A 12,927-nucleotide genomic window follows, 5' to 3' on the forward strand; every position below is an offset into this window, starting at 1 on the left:
GGCCTCCTCCTCCTGTGGGTGACATACCTCCATGTCTCCGCAGCTGCTCCTCCTGTGGCCTCTCCCTCAACCCTCTGTCCAGAGGGGGGGCTGCTCCGGGGGGGCCTGGAGAGCTCTCTCAGCCCTCAGGCACCTCACCTCCTCTTCTAGCAGGGTCACCATCTTGCACCTGGGGGAGAAGGGCGAACATGTCGCAGCTCTCGCAGCGGACAGCAACACCCATGACTCCCGCCAAGGCCATCTCCTTGTCTGCCATCGGTATCCCTTCTGAGACCTTACCTTGGTCCCCTGCCTTGTTAGTCCTGCAGTTCCTCTCACTCGCCCAGTTCTCCCAGACAAAAACCCACTCGCACACACACACAAGGATAAAATAAACTTAAATTGGAAGAAAAACAAAGCACAGCACAGCATAAACAAAAACAAATAAACAAAACAAACCTCTGTGTCTCAGGGAAGGGAGTCTCCGGACAGCCCAGGCCGCAGCCAAGGGATGACGCCTTAGCAGTCCCTCAGGCCGGTGGCCCCGCCCATCTGCTTCCTCCTGGCTGCTCTAGCCTCTCTGGCCCCGCCCCCTTCCTCTCCGCTGCTCCTGGCCCTCTGCTCCCCTGCCCAGCTCCTGCCTTGCCTTCGCCAGTCCCCTGGCCACTCAGCGCTCTCTCCCAGCCTCTGCCTCTGCTGCTCTGCCAAGAGTCCAGAGCCAAAAGGAAGATGCTCCTTCCTTAAACTTATGAAGGGGAGAAGTTTACATTTGATATATTGGACAACATAAATCCTCCCTTTGACACCACACATTCGTTAATTATCTCCATGACAACCGATTCACACAAGCATTGTGATCAGGGAGGTGGGCTGGGTATACCTGATCTGACTTTGATCTAGATATACCAAACACAGTCAATGTGATTATTTAACCCCATGTGCAAACTGCAGCACAATCCTCATTTACTTGGCCACAAACCATGAGATGGGGCACTCCACTTCCAAAGATGAGCCTCACATAAGAACTAACACCCATGCAGGAACACAGCTAGTTTCAAGGCAACGTTAGGAGCCTCTCATGAGTTTAACGGTGGCCAATAGAAGCAGACCAGCACATTTATGTCTCACAACTAGCCATGCATGGCAACCCACTAGGAACTTGACACATTTCTTGGTTTCAATGCTTGTGTAGAAACAGGGAGGTTCCCAAACGCCCAGAAAATAGGCTTCATTCAACCTGCTAAGTGAAAACTAGGCTGTCCTGAACTGAAGTTTCAAGACAAAGCCAAAAGTCTCATTACCAGGCAACACTGCAGTATTGGAGAGCAGATGCAACATTACATTGGCACAGGCTTGTTGGTTTCCATTTTTACGCATATTCTAGAGATGCAGAACCTCCAGGAACTGGGGCAGTCTTCCCCAATCCAGCCCCTTTTCCTCTTATCTCTGACCAGTGATCAAAAATGACACTGTGTGCCACTGACCTGTTACTTTTGTAGGACTGAATACTGTTGTATAACATTAGTTGGTTTTTTTAGGCTTGTGCACCATTAGACTAGGGCTTACTCTTAAGCAGACACACTCAGAAATGAACTGCATTTTTATATATTTGGTGAAAAAAATGCCCAAATTAATAGCATAGGCCCTACCTTAGTGCACTGCCAGAATACAGCCTCCAAGATGTTTCCCAAATTGGAATTCAGCCACCAGGATGACACCCCTCTCAAAAAAAGAAAAGCAAAAACAAGTCCAACACCCCTGCTGTTTACTCACCCCCACCACTTTGCAGTCTAAAGAACTGTGCTATGGTCATATGGCACATAAGAGAAGCTGTACCATTCACCTAAGATGACAATGAGAACTAGTCAATAAGTGCTCACAATACTTGCATATCCACATTCCAAACTGCAAATGGTGCTGCTACCTAGGAGAAGAGTTGGGTTTCCTAGCAACAATATAGTGTGGACTGAGCACTAGGAAAATGCGTTATCCCAAAAACAGAAGCACCTAAATCTTATACAACAAATAAGCAACAACTACAGATTTGTTGCGCTATAAAACGTTTGCCTAGAAAGGCCCTAAATTGCTACCCATGGTGGCAGCCAACACACGTCAAGCTGTCTGTGTTTATTGGCAGTTGGCACCACATACATTTGGAGCTATTTTGCTGTGAAACAGCTTAGGCTGATACCTATTATTCACACATTCATGTTAAAAATGGGTGCCATCCCTAACCAAAGTCTTCTGTGATGTCAATCACAAAGGACCTCTTGTCTTCCTTCTTCCATTTCCTCCTCCTCAGGACATTCTGAACAAACTGTTAAGAGAGCAGTTTTGCAGATCTCAGATCTTACAACCCAAAGCACTGAACAGCTGTTAGGCACCTATGATTGTCAAATTCCAACCCAAACAATCTGTTTCTCACTTGTGTAGGAGAAATCAGAAGCAGTAACACCAACTCAGTGATGATCTGTCTATAAGCCTCTGGCAGCTAATTACCAAGGACCATTATAATTAGTAACAGTGGACATGGCCAAGTCTCCTTGCAACAACTTTGGAAAATTTTCATTCTCAGTTCAGCACTACAACCAAAAACCCATCTGTCTATCTGGAGAGCAGAACTGAAACACTTATTTGCCAAATACATCCATTAAGTGTGCTATTTGCCACCAACCCAGCTGTAAAATGTGTCAACAGGATGTGTTACATTAAAAAGAAAAAAAGGAAAGTTGTTTTATCTTATGAATCTTATGGGAGAATATTTGAAATCATGGGGAAAGCTAGCATTCCTAACTCTATCACAGTTATTGACTACATTTAGATGTACTGATTTATAGTGAAAAAAGAAAACATCACATGGAAAAATCAACCCTTGAACAAAGATATAAATGGAGCTTGCTTTGTATGAAAGGACTGCTGCCAACTTACTTGTTCATATCTTGCTTATCTGTCTCTATGCACATGTTAATTTCTATCACAAATAGTATAATTTATTAACAGCAAAACAGTGGGTCAAAATACCTTTGGTCAGAATAGTGTGAAGACTATCAACCTTTCTGCCAATGCTTCTTAGGAATGTAACTACCCAGGTGTTCACTATCATAGTTCAGTGATAGCTTAACAAGCAGGACACCCCAGGTCCAGCCTCTGAGTTCCCCAGACAAGGCCAGGAAAAAGTCATGCCTTGAAATGCTAGGGAACTTCTGACAGTCACTGCGGACAATACTGACATAAAGGAGCCAACCAACTTGGTGTAAGGCAACAGCCACTCGTGCTGCAATGTTCTGTACTGTCATATACTGTGCTCTACAACAACTTCCAGTCGATTTCTGGGCTAATTCAAAGTGCTGGTATTAACCTTCAAACCCCTGAAAGGTTTGGGGCCAGCCTACTTCACGAGTCATATCCTTCCATACATACCAAACTGGATACATTTTCAGAGGATCTCATGATAGGAGGTGGATGGCTAATGCAGAAGGACTTTACAGTGGAGGCACCTCAGTTGTGGAATGCCTCCCCCACAAAGGCTTAATTGATGTTTATGTTGTAATCTTTCCAGCATCAAGCAACGACTGTTTCATTGTCCCAGACTTTTTAGTAATTCCAGTTTTTTAAACCATAAAAATGTACTGTTTAGATGTTGCACTGCTGTTTGGTTTTTAATTTCTGTCTGTGTTTTTAAAATTTTCATATTATTTTTATTATGCTTTAACACTGTATTGTTTTAAACTTTATTTCGTGAACTCACAGGGAACATCAGCTGTGGGGTGGTATAACAGTGTAATACAGACATATATCAAGCATCTAAGCAACTATACGTATTTAGATGACAATTGTGTACATGTATTTCCAAAGTGTCTCAAATGGAATACCAGCTGACATCCCTAAAAATATTAAAACATTCAAGATTATTTCAAAGGTTCTACAATAGCTTTCTGTCTCACCTATAGTGTAACACCATTTCTGTCCTTTTTGATAGGAAAGGAGAGCATTTTTTGGCTCAAATCAGATTACAGCTTTTCTAAGAAGTAATGTCATGGGCTGAGTTTATTCTTCAGGATCATTCAGATGACCTTAGTAGTATCTGCAATGCTTTACCACAGTTGTTTGCTCCCCTAATTCCTGTTGTGATTCTGAAGTTCTCGGGGGAATCTGGTCGACAAAGGTACCAGCCTTTGTTGAATTTCACATGTGCTCCATTACATACACGAAGAAATAATCCCAGGTGTGTCACGCCTAAATACAGAGGACTCTGAAGACAGCACAAAACTGACAATTTTCTGATGATGTCTGAAAATTGGAACTTAGAAGCATCCCTAGGCTATCTTCTCCCCCTCATCCACCCATCACATCTGAAACCATTTTTACGACTGTTTGGAGAAAATACGTTTTCTCATGACAGGAAGTAACCAGCCTCTAGAGGAACTTGTTCCCTACCTGACTGATTATTAGAACAGCTTTGTTATTGGCCGGAATGGTTTCATACTTAATGCAGATTTCTGGAAAAGCATGTGTGAGGGAGATGCCTATTTGAACAACAAGGTCTCTGTGATTATTTGAATGCACTTGAAAGGAGATATATAGAAATAAAACACTGTGCTAAAAAAGCTGTCATTTTTACCCTGTGAGTAAGCAAGCATGTCTTATACCAACTGTTATTAATCCCACCTTTCCAGTCAAACAACCTCATTATGAATGCATCAGCACAATGTCACCGCTGTGTCCCTCTGGGATACATATGTAATTGAAACTTCAAAGTCATTTAAGAATGATAGTTTTACCCTGACAAAAAAGCATCAAGTTCAGATTCTAAAAATTGTTACAGCCAGGACTATGCTGCTTTAGGCTGCTAAAACTGAAAAAATATATAAAGTACAATTTTATAAATGACATTTTGTTTTAGAAAAAGCAAGTTTCCAGCCCTCATGACTTCTAAAAAAAAAAAAAAGGAAAATATAGAGGCTGAAGTGAAAGTCTTTTTTTATGCAAGCACAAATTTTAAATTGTTCAGCTCATTTCCAAACACATAGATCTAAAATTCTATTAGCAGACTTCTTAGATGTCTCAATAATTAAGCTTCTGTGTCAGATGTTGTTGGTCCAATATTTCAGGTTTTACTAATTTAATCCTCCCCCTGTGTGCGTGCACCCGCGCACACACACACAAATCCTATTCTCCTTAAATGGGGCAACAGGCTCTTAAGCAGGCAAGGTTATCTTTTGCCAATGAAAATAGGATATACTTATAAGGTTGTGGATGGCCAGTTGTAAGTTATTTCCATGACCAAAATGACTAGTGAAAAACTGCTGTTAGAGCTAGCAGTTACCAGATCTTTGAAGGCCTTAAAAACACAGTCCTTCAACTGTGAACTGAAAGCCACAGATTGCTTTTGAGGTCTATAGTGAGGGGGAAGGGAGGGAGAGAGAGAACACCCTTTTAAAGATAGTAGAAAATGGGAGAATCTTTAAGCTGAGCTATTCTTCACCTTCTAGAAATGCTCTTTTTCCCATTTTAAAAGTTGAAATGCCTCTTGTAAGGCTTGGTTACTGTCTGATACCCATGAGAAATTAGGACTCATATTTAGTGAGCATTTCAAGTGCAACTTCATATATAAAGTTATAATTAAATTTCTAAATAACATGAAATTAACTCCTTCCCAAAAAAAAGGGTTACTTTTGCACCCAAAGATTTCCCCCACCCACCAAAGTTTCCATCTATTCCAACATTTAACTCAGACATAACTATTACAAGTGAAAAAAATATGAAGTTGGTCAGTTCAGCAATTCCATGCAAAGGTGTGTCTCACTTCAGTTTAAGTTCAGATTTGAATTTCTGGCTCTGATTTCTTTGGGCTGCAACAAACAAAATGAGATACACAAATAATTTTCCATTGAAATGGTTCCTTATAATGATTTCTGCATTCATTCCAGGTCTACATATTGACTTTGCTTGGCCAGCTTACAAGGGTCAAGGGAAAGGCTGCATTTCCAGTTAGAAAACAAGATGATCAGTTAAATGTACTTAGCAGCTGGTAGCTAACGACATTCTGGATTCACTATTTTATTATTCTGAACTACTGTGTTCTTTTCAATGTTTTGCCTTATTACACTATAGCCAAGTATGTAGGCTGAAAACAGTTATGACCTATCAACCACAGAGGGAAGAGGTGTTCAACATTCACAATCTGGTAAGAACACCAAACTGAAAGGGTGAACATGATTGTGCTTTTCGGAGAGCCACTCCCTGAGTTAGTATGCAAGCAAACAATCACTAAATATGATAGAGATGGTTTGGAACTTCATTCTCCATGTCTTTTCATTTTCTGTATCTCTGTGTTGTTTTCTTTCATCTTGTTCTTTTTCCTGGAAATTATAAACAAGTTTCCCTCTTTTTTATATTTAAACTCTGAACACTAACAAAAATTTATTTGGCAATGTTCCAGTGATTACCATTTGTTTGTGGGACTTTTTAGATGTTCCATTAATCTGTCAGTAATCCAGTGGGGACTTTGGAACCAAGCTTTTCACCTACACATGAACACATCTTTAGACTTTTATAGGAGATGCCTTTTTTCCCATAAGATCACAGATAAAAGTCAACTGAACCATAGTTCATGATAGGGAAAGCATATAACCAGTGGCCATCATGGTGTGAAAAATCAAACATGACATTAAGAAGTGGTGTTAATTCTATTAATTCATGATACACATCATGAATTAATATATACACACAAACATTTTTTGTGCATATATAAAAATAGGAGCCATGGGGAAGCCTCAGCAACTTCAGGACACTGCAGAATGAGCTCATTTAGCGATCTCTCTCTCTGCCATAGCCCCCAAAAGTGCTAAAATAAGATAGATACTGATATCACCTCTTTCAAAGCTGCTCTGTGTATTTCAGTAAAAGCCACCAACACAAATGCCAGCTTTCCTAGGAAAGCTGGTCTTTGTAGGAACCATGGAAGGATGTCATATACCAGGGCCCCAATCTCATCCCCAGAAGATGTTCCTGAGTTATCTGATACAGGAAAGGATTGGAGCTCTGGATGGCATCATGAGGCTTCTACCTCCTTAGGGCCAGGTTTTCGAGATGACCCTAGGGACCCTCCTCTCTTGCATCTAGAGCCGGCACCTTGCCCTCCTTGAACTCAGATGACTCCAACCATTATGCCATAGCTTTCCGCACAGTGTTACTCCCTAAGAATGCTAGACCTGAACAGGCCCCTTCAAAAGAAAAGGGCTTAATTAATGGAGCTAGGTCTAATCAGCCTATATAAAGCCAAGCCTCCATAAAAGACTCAGTTATGATCTGCTGCTTGTTAGAGCAACATACAAACAAGTTTGTCTGGCTTTAAGTTCCAGCATCACTTGGAGCCCTCCATGGTGGTGTATTCTTCATGTTCCTCTCTCCTTGGCAATGTGGGCTTACTAAAAAAAACCTGCACAGATCCAACACATACTAAAACACTGTAGTGTAGACATCAGTAGTGCCCAATTACATTCAGCACAGCAGGTGCAAAAAAGGGAGATTTCATTTCCCTCTAAATGAAATGGTTAAGTGCTGTCTATAAATGCTACGTAGATCTATTTATTCCATTCAGAAGAAGTTCCCAAAAGCTAAATTTAGTACCTGAAAGCACCAATGACTTATCATTGACCCTGTGGAAAAGGTTGAAAGAATAGTACACTATTCTGATACTGTCACTTAGAGGTCCAGAAAAACGCTGTTATTCAGTTACCACCTAGTCCAGCCATCCTCAATGGTAGGATTAACTAAGCTTAAAATGACAGGCACTTGCTGATCCAGGGGTCTTTTAAAATCATCCAGGGAGTAAGACAGCATTATTTTGGGGAAACTCGATATTCTTAGACAACTTGTTCTATTTCCCAATCATCCTTACAATGATGAAATTATTTTTTATCATCTTCACCTAAATCTGTAGCATTACAGCTCAATCTCACTGGCTTTTGGCCTAGACTGAACTTCACAAGCAGTTCTCTTTTCTTTACTGGAGAAGTTCTTTGGATACCAAAAACTTGAAAACAATAGTTTGTTTGCAGCTCAAAAACGGCATATTCTGGGCACACTTAACTGTGCAATTTAAAGCCCTATTGATTTGACTGAGAGGTAAATATGTGCTTGACTCTTTGCCATGCAGGTCAGTAGACCTTTAAATGTCTATTTTTGGCCAGACCATATCTACTGGGCAGCTTCATATGTTGCTAAAGCAATATGGGATGTGCCTTACCTTAGCTTCTACTCATGCAACTAAAACAATATTTGAGTCAGGAAAATGAGTGCAGATCTTTTCCAACCAATCATTACTTGGCTAGAAGGAGAACCACAATCAGACAAGTGTAGTACGTTCCACCTACATGGATCTGGTGGATTCAAAGGTTACCATAGTAGCATGGGAAAAAGCCACAGGGAACTACTTCTAAGCTGATATAGTAATTTATGAAAGGATTCCTCCGAATCTTACTGTAATACACAAGCAAACATATAGTGTTGCCTTTTGTTCAAGAATATCCACTCCTAATCAAGCTCTGGAACTACTATTGCTTTTCTCCAAGGTCTGTTCATAGAAGTCCTTAGAAGTGCAGGAACAAGAAAAAAAAAATCCACCGCCATCTTCCCAAGAGGTATAAAAGCCATTAGTAGGACTTTTGTAGTTTGTGAGTCTGAGAGTAGTGCTTATGTCTCATTTATGCATCATGTGAGCCACTTTAGAAAGAACACAAAAAGATGAAATAAAATGAACATTCATTCTGTGCCACTTACAGCAATAGAATTGTTATATTATAGATCCACTGATGAAAATTTTACAGTCTTTAATTACTTCATCTGTCTGCCATGTTTATGTGACAATGGATTTCTCCAGCCAACCACAGCCTCAATCCTTGGAATTATGCAAATTGGGTTTTTTAAATTGCAAGAAATTCTCCATGAATACTGAAATATTAAATCACCTCTGCACCATGCACCTACGAAGTCGGTCATGTGTCTTTTCATTAACCAGACTAATGTAACTGCACATGCCACCCTGATTGAAAATTCCTTATTTTACAGCCTTTTTTTGTCTTGTTTTTTTTAACATACAACACTTTTGGCCCTAGGGTCTCACAAGCTTAAGTAACTGACACGGTAGCAACTTTACTAGCAGATTTTAGACAACTGCGAATGCTTATAACCATTTTACACCAAGTCAGGCCACTGGTCCATCTTCTTCAATACTGTTGATATGGACAGGCAGCATCGTTCTAGGGTTTCAAGCAGGACTCTTTCCTAGATCTACCTGAAGAGGCTAAGGATTGAGTCTGGGATTGTCTGCAAGTAAACCAGGTGGCTACCACGGAGCTGCAGCGCTGCCTACCCCTGCCCAAAGAAATCCATCAAATAGGAACAGCTTAGCCCACAGATTCTGACCCATGTATCCAGCACTCTGCTGTCTCTCTGATAGAAACCAACACATCATGCAGTCTTCTACTTTTAAAGAGGAATGCGATTTAAAAACAAAAACAAAATAAGAGAAATAGGTACAAATTCTAGCACCAATTTGGGCTAATTCTGCCTGCGACTGGCAAAAATTGAGGCCAGAATTTATGCATATTGCAGCCAGAAAATTTACACAAATTTCCCTAGCTTAAAAAAAAAAGATAAGCAAAATGCAGCTTGCTTTAAAAGTGAAAGGTATTTTTAAAAACCCCTCAATTTAGTCTCCTTTGTCTCTCCAACTGATGAGATGTCAAAAGTCCACGAAAAACAAGTAGCTTTAGTTTCTCATTGTTATCCAACACTAGCATTGCCTGTGTGTAGTGAAGATATGCTAGTTTTTGGTTACAGATTATGTATCATTCAAAATGTGGCTTAATGGTTCCAAACAAACTACAGTTAGGCCTTGATTTCATATGCCAGTGCTGCGAGTCCTTAAACCACAACTTTCAGACTTTAATGTTATGGGAAACTGTGTTTTCAGAAGGGAGATTATCTTCACCAGTGAAGGACATATGAAGAGAGGGAGTGGGAGTTTGCAGGCTTAGGTCTTATTCCCGATCTGATAAATCAATTTGGGATTTTATTTTTGACAGGGACCTTACTTCTTGACTTCTTTATCATGCTAATTAAACTCAACAGTCCCCCTCCCAGAGATGCAAACACGGTATATTCAGAAATGTACTCAAATAACTATTTGCCCATCATATCCCAGATTGAACACTGTTCTTCTATGAAGCTAAATGTAACAAGATACGGAAGGAAAGACAGCAGGGCTCTAGAGTCCAAGAAAGGATAATAACCAGAGCTTTAAAATAACTCAGAATGCCTACATCAAACAATTCTCCTATCTATTAACACAGCTCCTCAAAACAGCGGAACTCATCTGTACTCGATCCACTTTCAGACAGTCTCTGATGACCTGGTACCATCTTTCATCAGTTCCAAGCTGCCCTTGTGCCTTCTGTGGATGTGTTATCTTGCATAGATCCCAGTGGTCAAAGAACACCCTTTTGAAGGATGGATTTACAATAAACCCTCTGATGTGATATGAAACACATTAACAAGAGTGCAAGATGAGATCAGATACACTTATTGCACATCAGCCAAAACTGAATCATTCCCTTCCCTGGGCAGTAACGGACTAAACCAAGCTTCTAATGAATCGAAGCATATCTTATATTAATCTGGAGATATTACTTCAGGCTTGTCCCTTGAAGGTTTTAGGAAACATATCCCTAATTTGGAGAGAACCAGAATTACACTGATTAGAAAAGCTATTGCATTTTTCTTGCCATGTCCAAGCCCAAATTATCTGAGGGAGGCTTCATTGAAACAAATAGCAAATTCTATAGGAACTATACATTTCTATTATATTGGGATAAATAGGAAAAGATAAGACTTTTTTTAGCTAATGTGCTGCTCAGCACTATGAAATGGACTATCCAGTCCAAGAGAAATATTATGCTAACTACCAAAGACAACAGAATAATGGATAAACTGAGTAACAGGAAATTGTCCTGGATTTAACTGATTGGTCAGAATGCATTAGATAGTTTGTGATAACTTAACTGTTTTCCAAGCAAAATAGTTGACTTAATCAGGACAATAGAAAGGAGGAGGAAAATCCTAAACTTTCTTGATTGCACAAAAAATAATCCCTGTGCTTCAGGATTTGGGAAACTAGAATGACAAGAAGCTACTGAAACACCACTCCTATCAGAGTTTAGTGTACCATCCTGTGAAGCATTTGGTATGTCAAGACCACAAAAGAACCATTACTTCTCATGCCAAACTTTTCCCCCAAAGGTTTTTATTTTTAAAAGGAAAATAATTGCATACCCATCTACTCACCCACACTTTTCCTTTATTTGCCAGCAACAAAATGACAGTTGATAGCAATACAATCCTGTCAACAATGCTTTTATTGTTAGCCAGATGTAACCTATTGCTCTTAAAGCATGAAAACTTCTGTGAGAAGCTACGGAATATGACTTTGAAAGCAATAATCTAGCCAACTTGTTATGATGGACATCATCACCCCAGCAGCAAGCAGCAAGTTGAATATAAAAGATTATATACTGCGCTAACAGTGCCAGTTTATTTCTAGAACAGCCATCCCAAATTTGGTGCCCTCCAGACTACAACTCTCAGCATGGGTGTTGAAGGCCAACACATCTGGAGAGCATCAAGCGGAGGAAGACTGTTCTAGATTGAATTTACTGTGTTAGATTTTAGCTTTAAAGCCCACATGAGCTTGGAGCAGCCTGTCTACCTTAAACGATCCCAAATACAACCCACCCATGCACATTGGCTAGGGAAGTCTATGTACATACATTTTTATCTGAGCAGTGGTTGGCAGAAACTCATGAAAGGGTGTACTCTATTGCAATGTCAAGGTTGAAAACATTGCTACCCCAAGAGCACCAGTTGGCCCTTCCTGACATTCTGATACCATCTGAAACCATTTCTATTGCTGCTGCTCTAGTTTGTGTTCCTTCAAACATTTTTTTTTAAGAATTGTGACTGTTTTTAAATGGTGTTGTCATTTGTTGCTTTGGGCACTTTATAAGAACTAGCAAAGCAGGATATACCTTTTTAAAAATCAATGAATAAAGTGAGAAGTTGACATCTAGCAACCAGTAAATGTCAAACAACTGAGTCTCTTAAAGAACTGCACCAGGAATGTGTTATTAGAGCAGGGGGCAAGAAGTAATGGCTGGATTTTGGACAGGTTGTGGATTTTTAAAGGGGTGAATGGACACGAAATGTGGGAGATAAGAGACTTGTGTCTGTTACTATCTAAAGGGGAAAGAAAAACTCATATGACAAACATTTAGGCACGGTTTGGCATTTCTCAGTTTTAAGTATTTATATCCTATCTTTTTTTCCAGCCCAAAGAAGCTTATCTCTTTATACCGAAAAGGGCGGTCGCGGGGGGGGGGGGGGAGCATACATCCAGAATTCTGCTTCTAACAGCAAACAGCAAGATGCCTCTGTGCAGCTTACAGGCACAACATGCAAGCAACAGATTCACTGTTCTAACATCTAGTTGCATATTGCCTTTGAATGTGGATACCCCATTGAGATGCTGGGCTAACAGCCACTGACAGAGCCAACTCCCATGGATTACTCATTGGCCAAATAATAGACTACCCAGAGGTCCTTGGAAGAGGAGATAGGAACAAATGTGATGCTGGTCAAGATACCAGTGCCACTCTCTTTAGAATCCCTGTAGTATGTTCATTTACTAACAGATTTTCAGTGTTGATGTGTTGTCAAACCAATGTAACTCTGACAGAACAGACTGTGTTTGACTGAGTGTTGCAGCCACCTACTACAAGGAGAATTGCCAGGTTGTTTCTGCTTCCAGAATCTTTGAATGGACCAGGTGGAGTCTGCCTTGCAGGAAGGCAAAAGGCAAAGATAGAGAGAGGCAGAATCATTTGAAAG

At 40.3% G+C, this 12,927-nt stretch overlaps 1 protein-coding gene across 1 annotated transcript in view; it reads right to left on the reverse strand.

The window, feature by feature from the left end:
* Window positions 1–12,927, reverse strand: part of SEMA5B (semaphorin 5B) — a 303,228-nt gene that overhangs the window by 252,713 nt on the left and 37,588 nt on the right. The window lies entirely within an intron of this gene.

This window comes from Varanus komodoensis, unplaced genomic scaffold, assembly GCF_004798865.1.
Source record: "Varanus komodoensis strain SLA01 unplaced genomic scaffold, ASM479886v1 scaffold32, whole genome shotgun sequence".
NCBI classification, from domain to species: domain Eukaryota; kingdom Metazoa; phylum Chordata; class Lepidosauria; order Squamata; family Varanidae; genus Varanus; species Varanus komodoensis.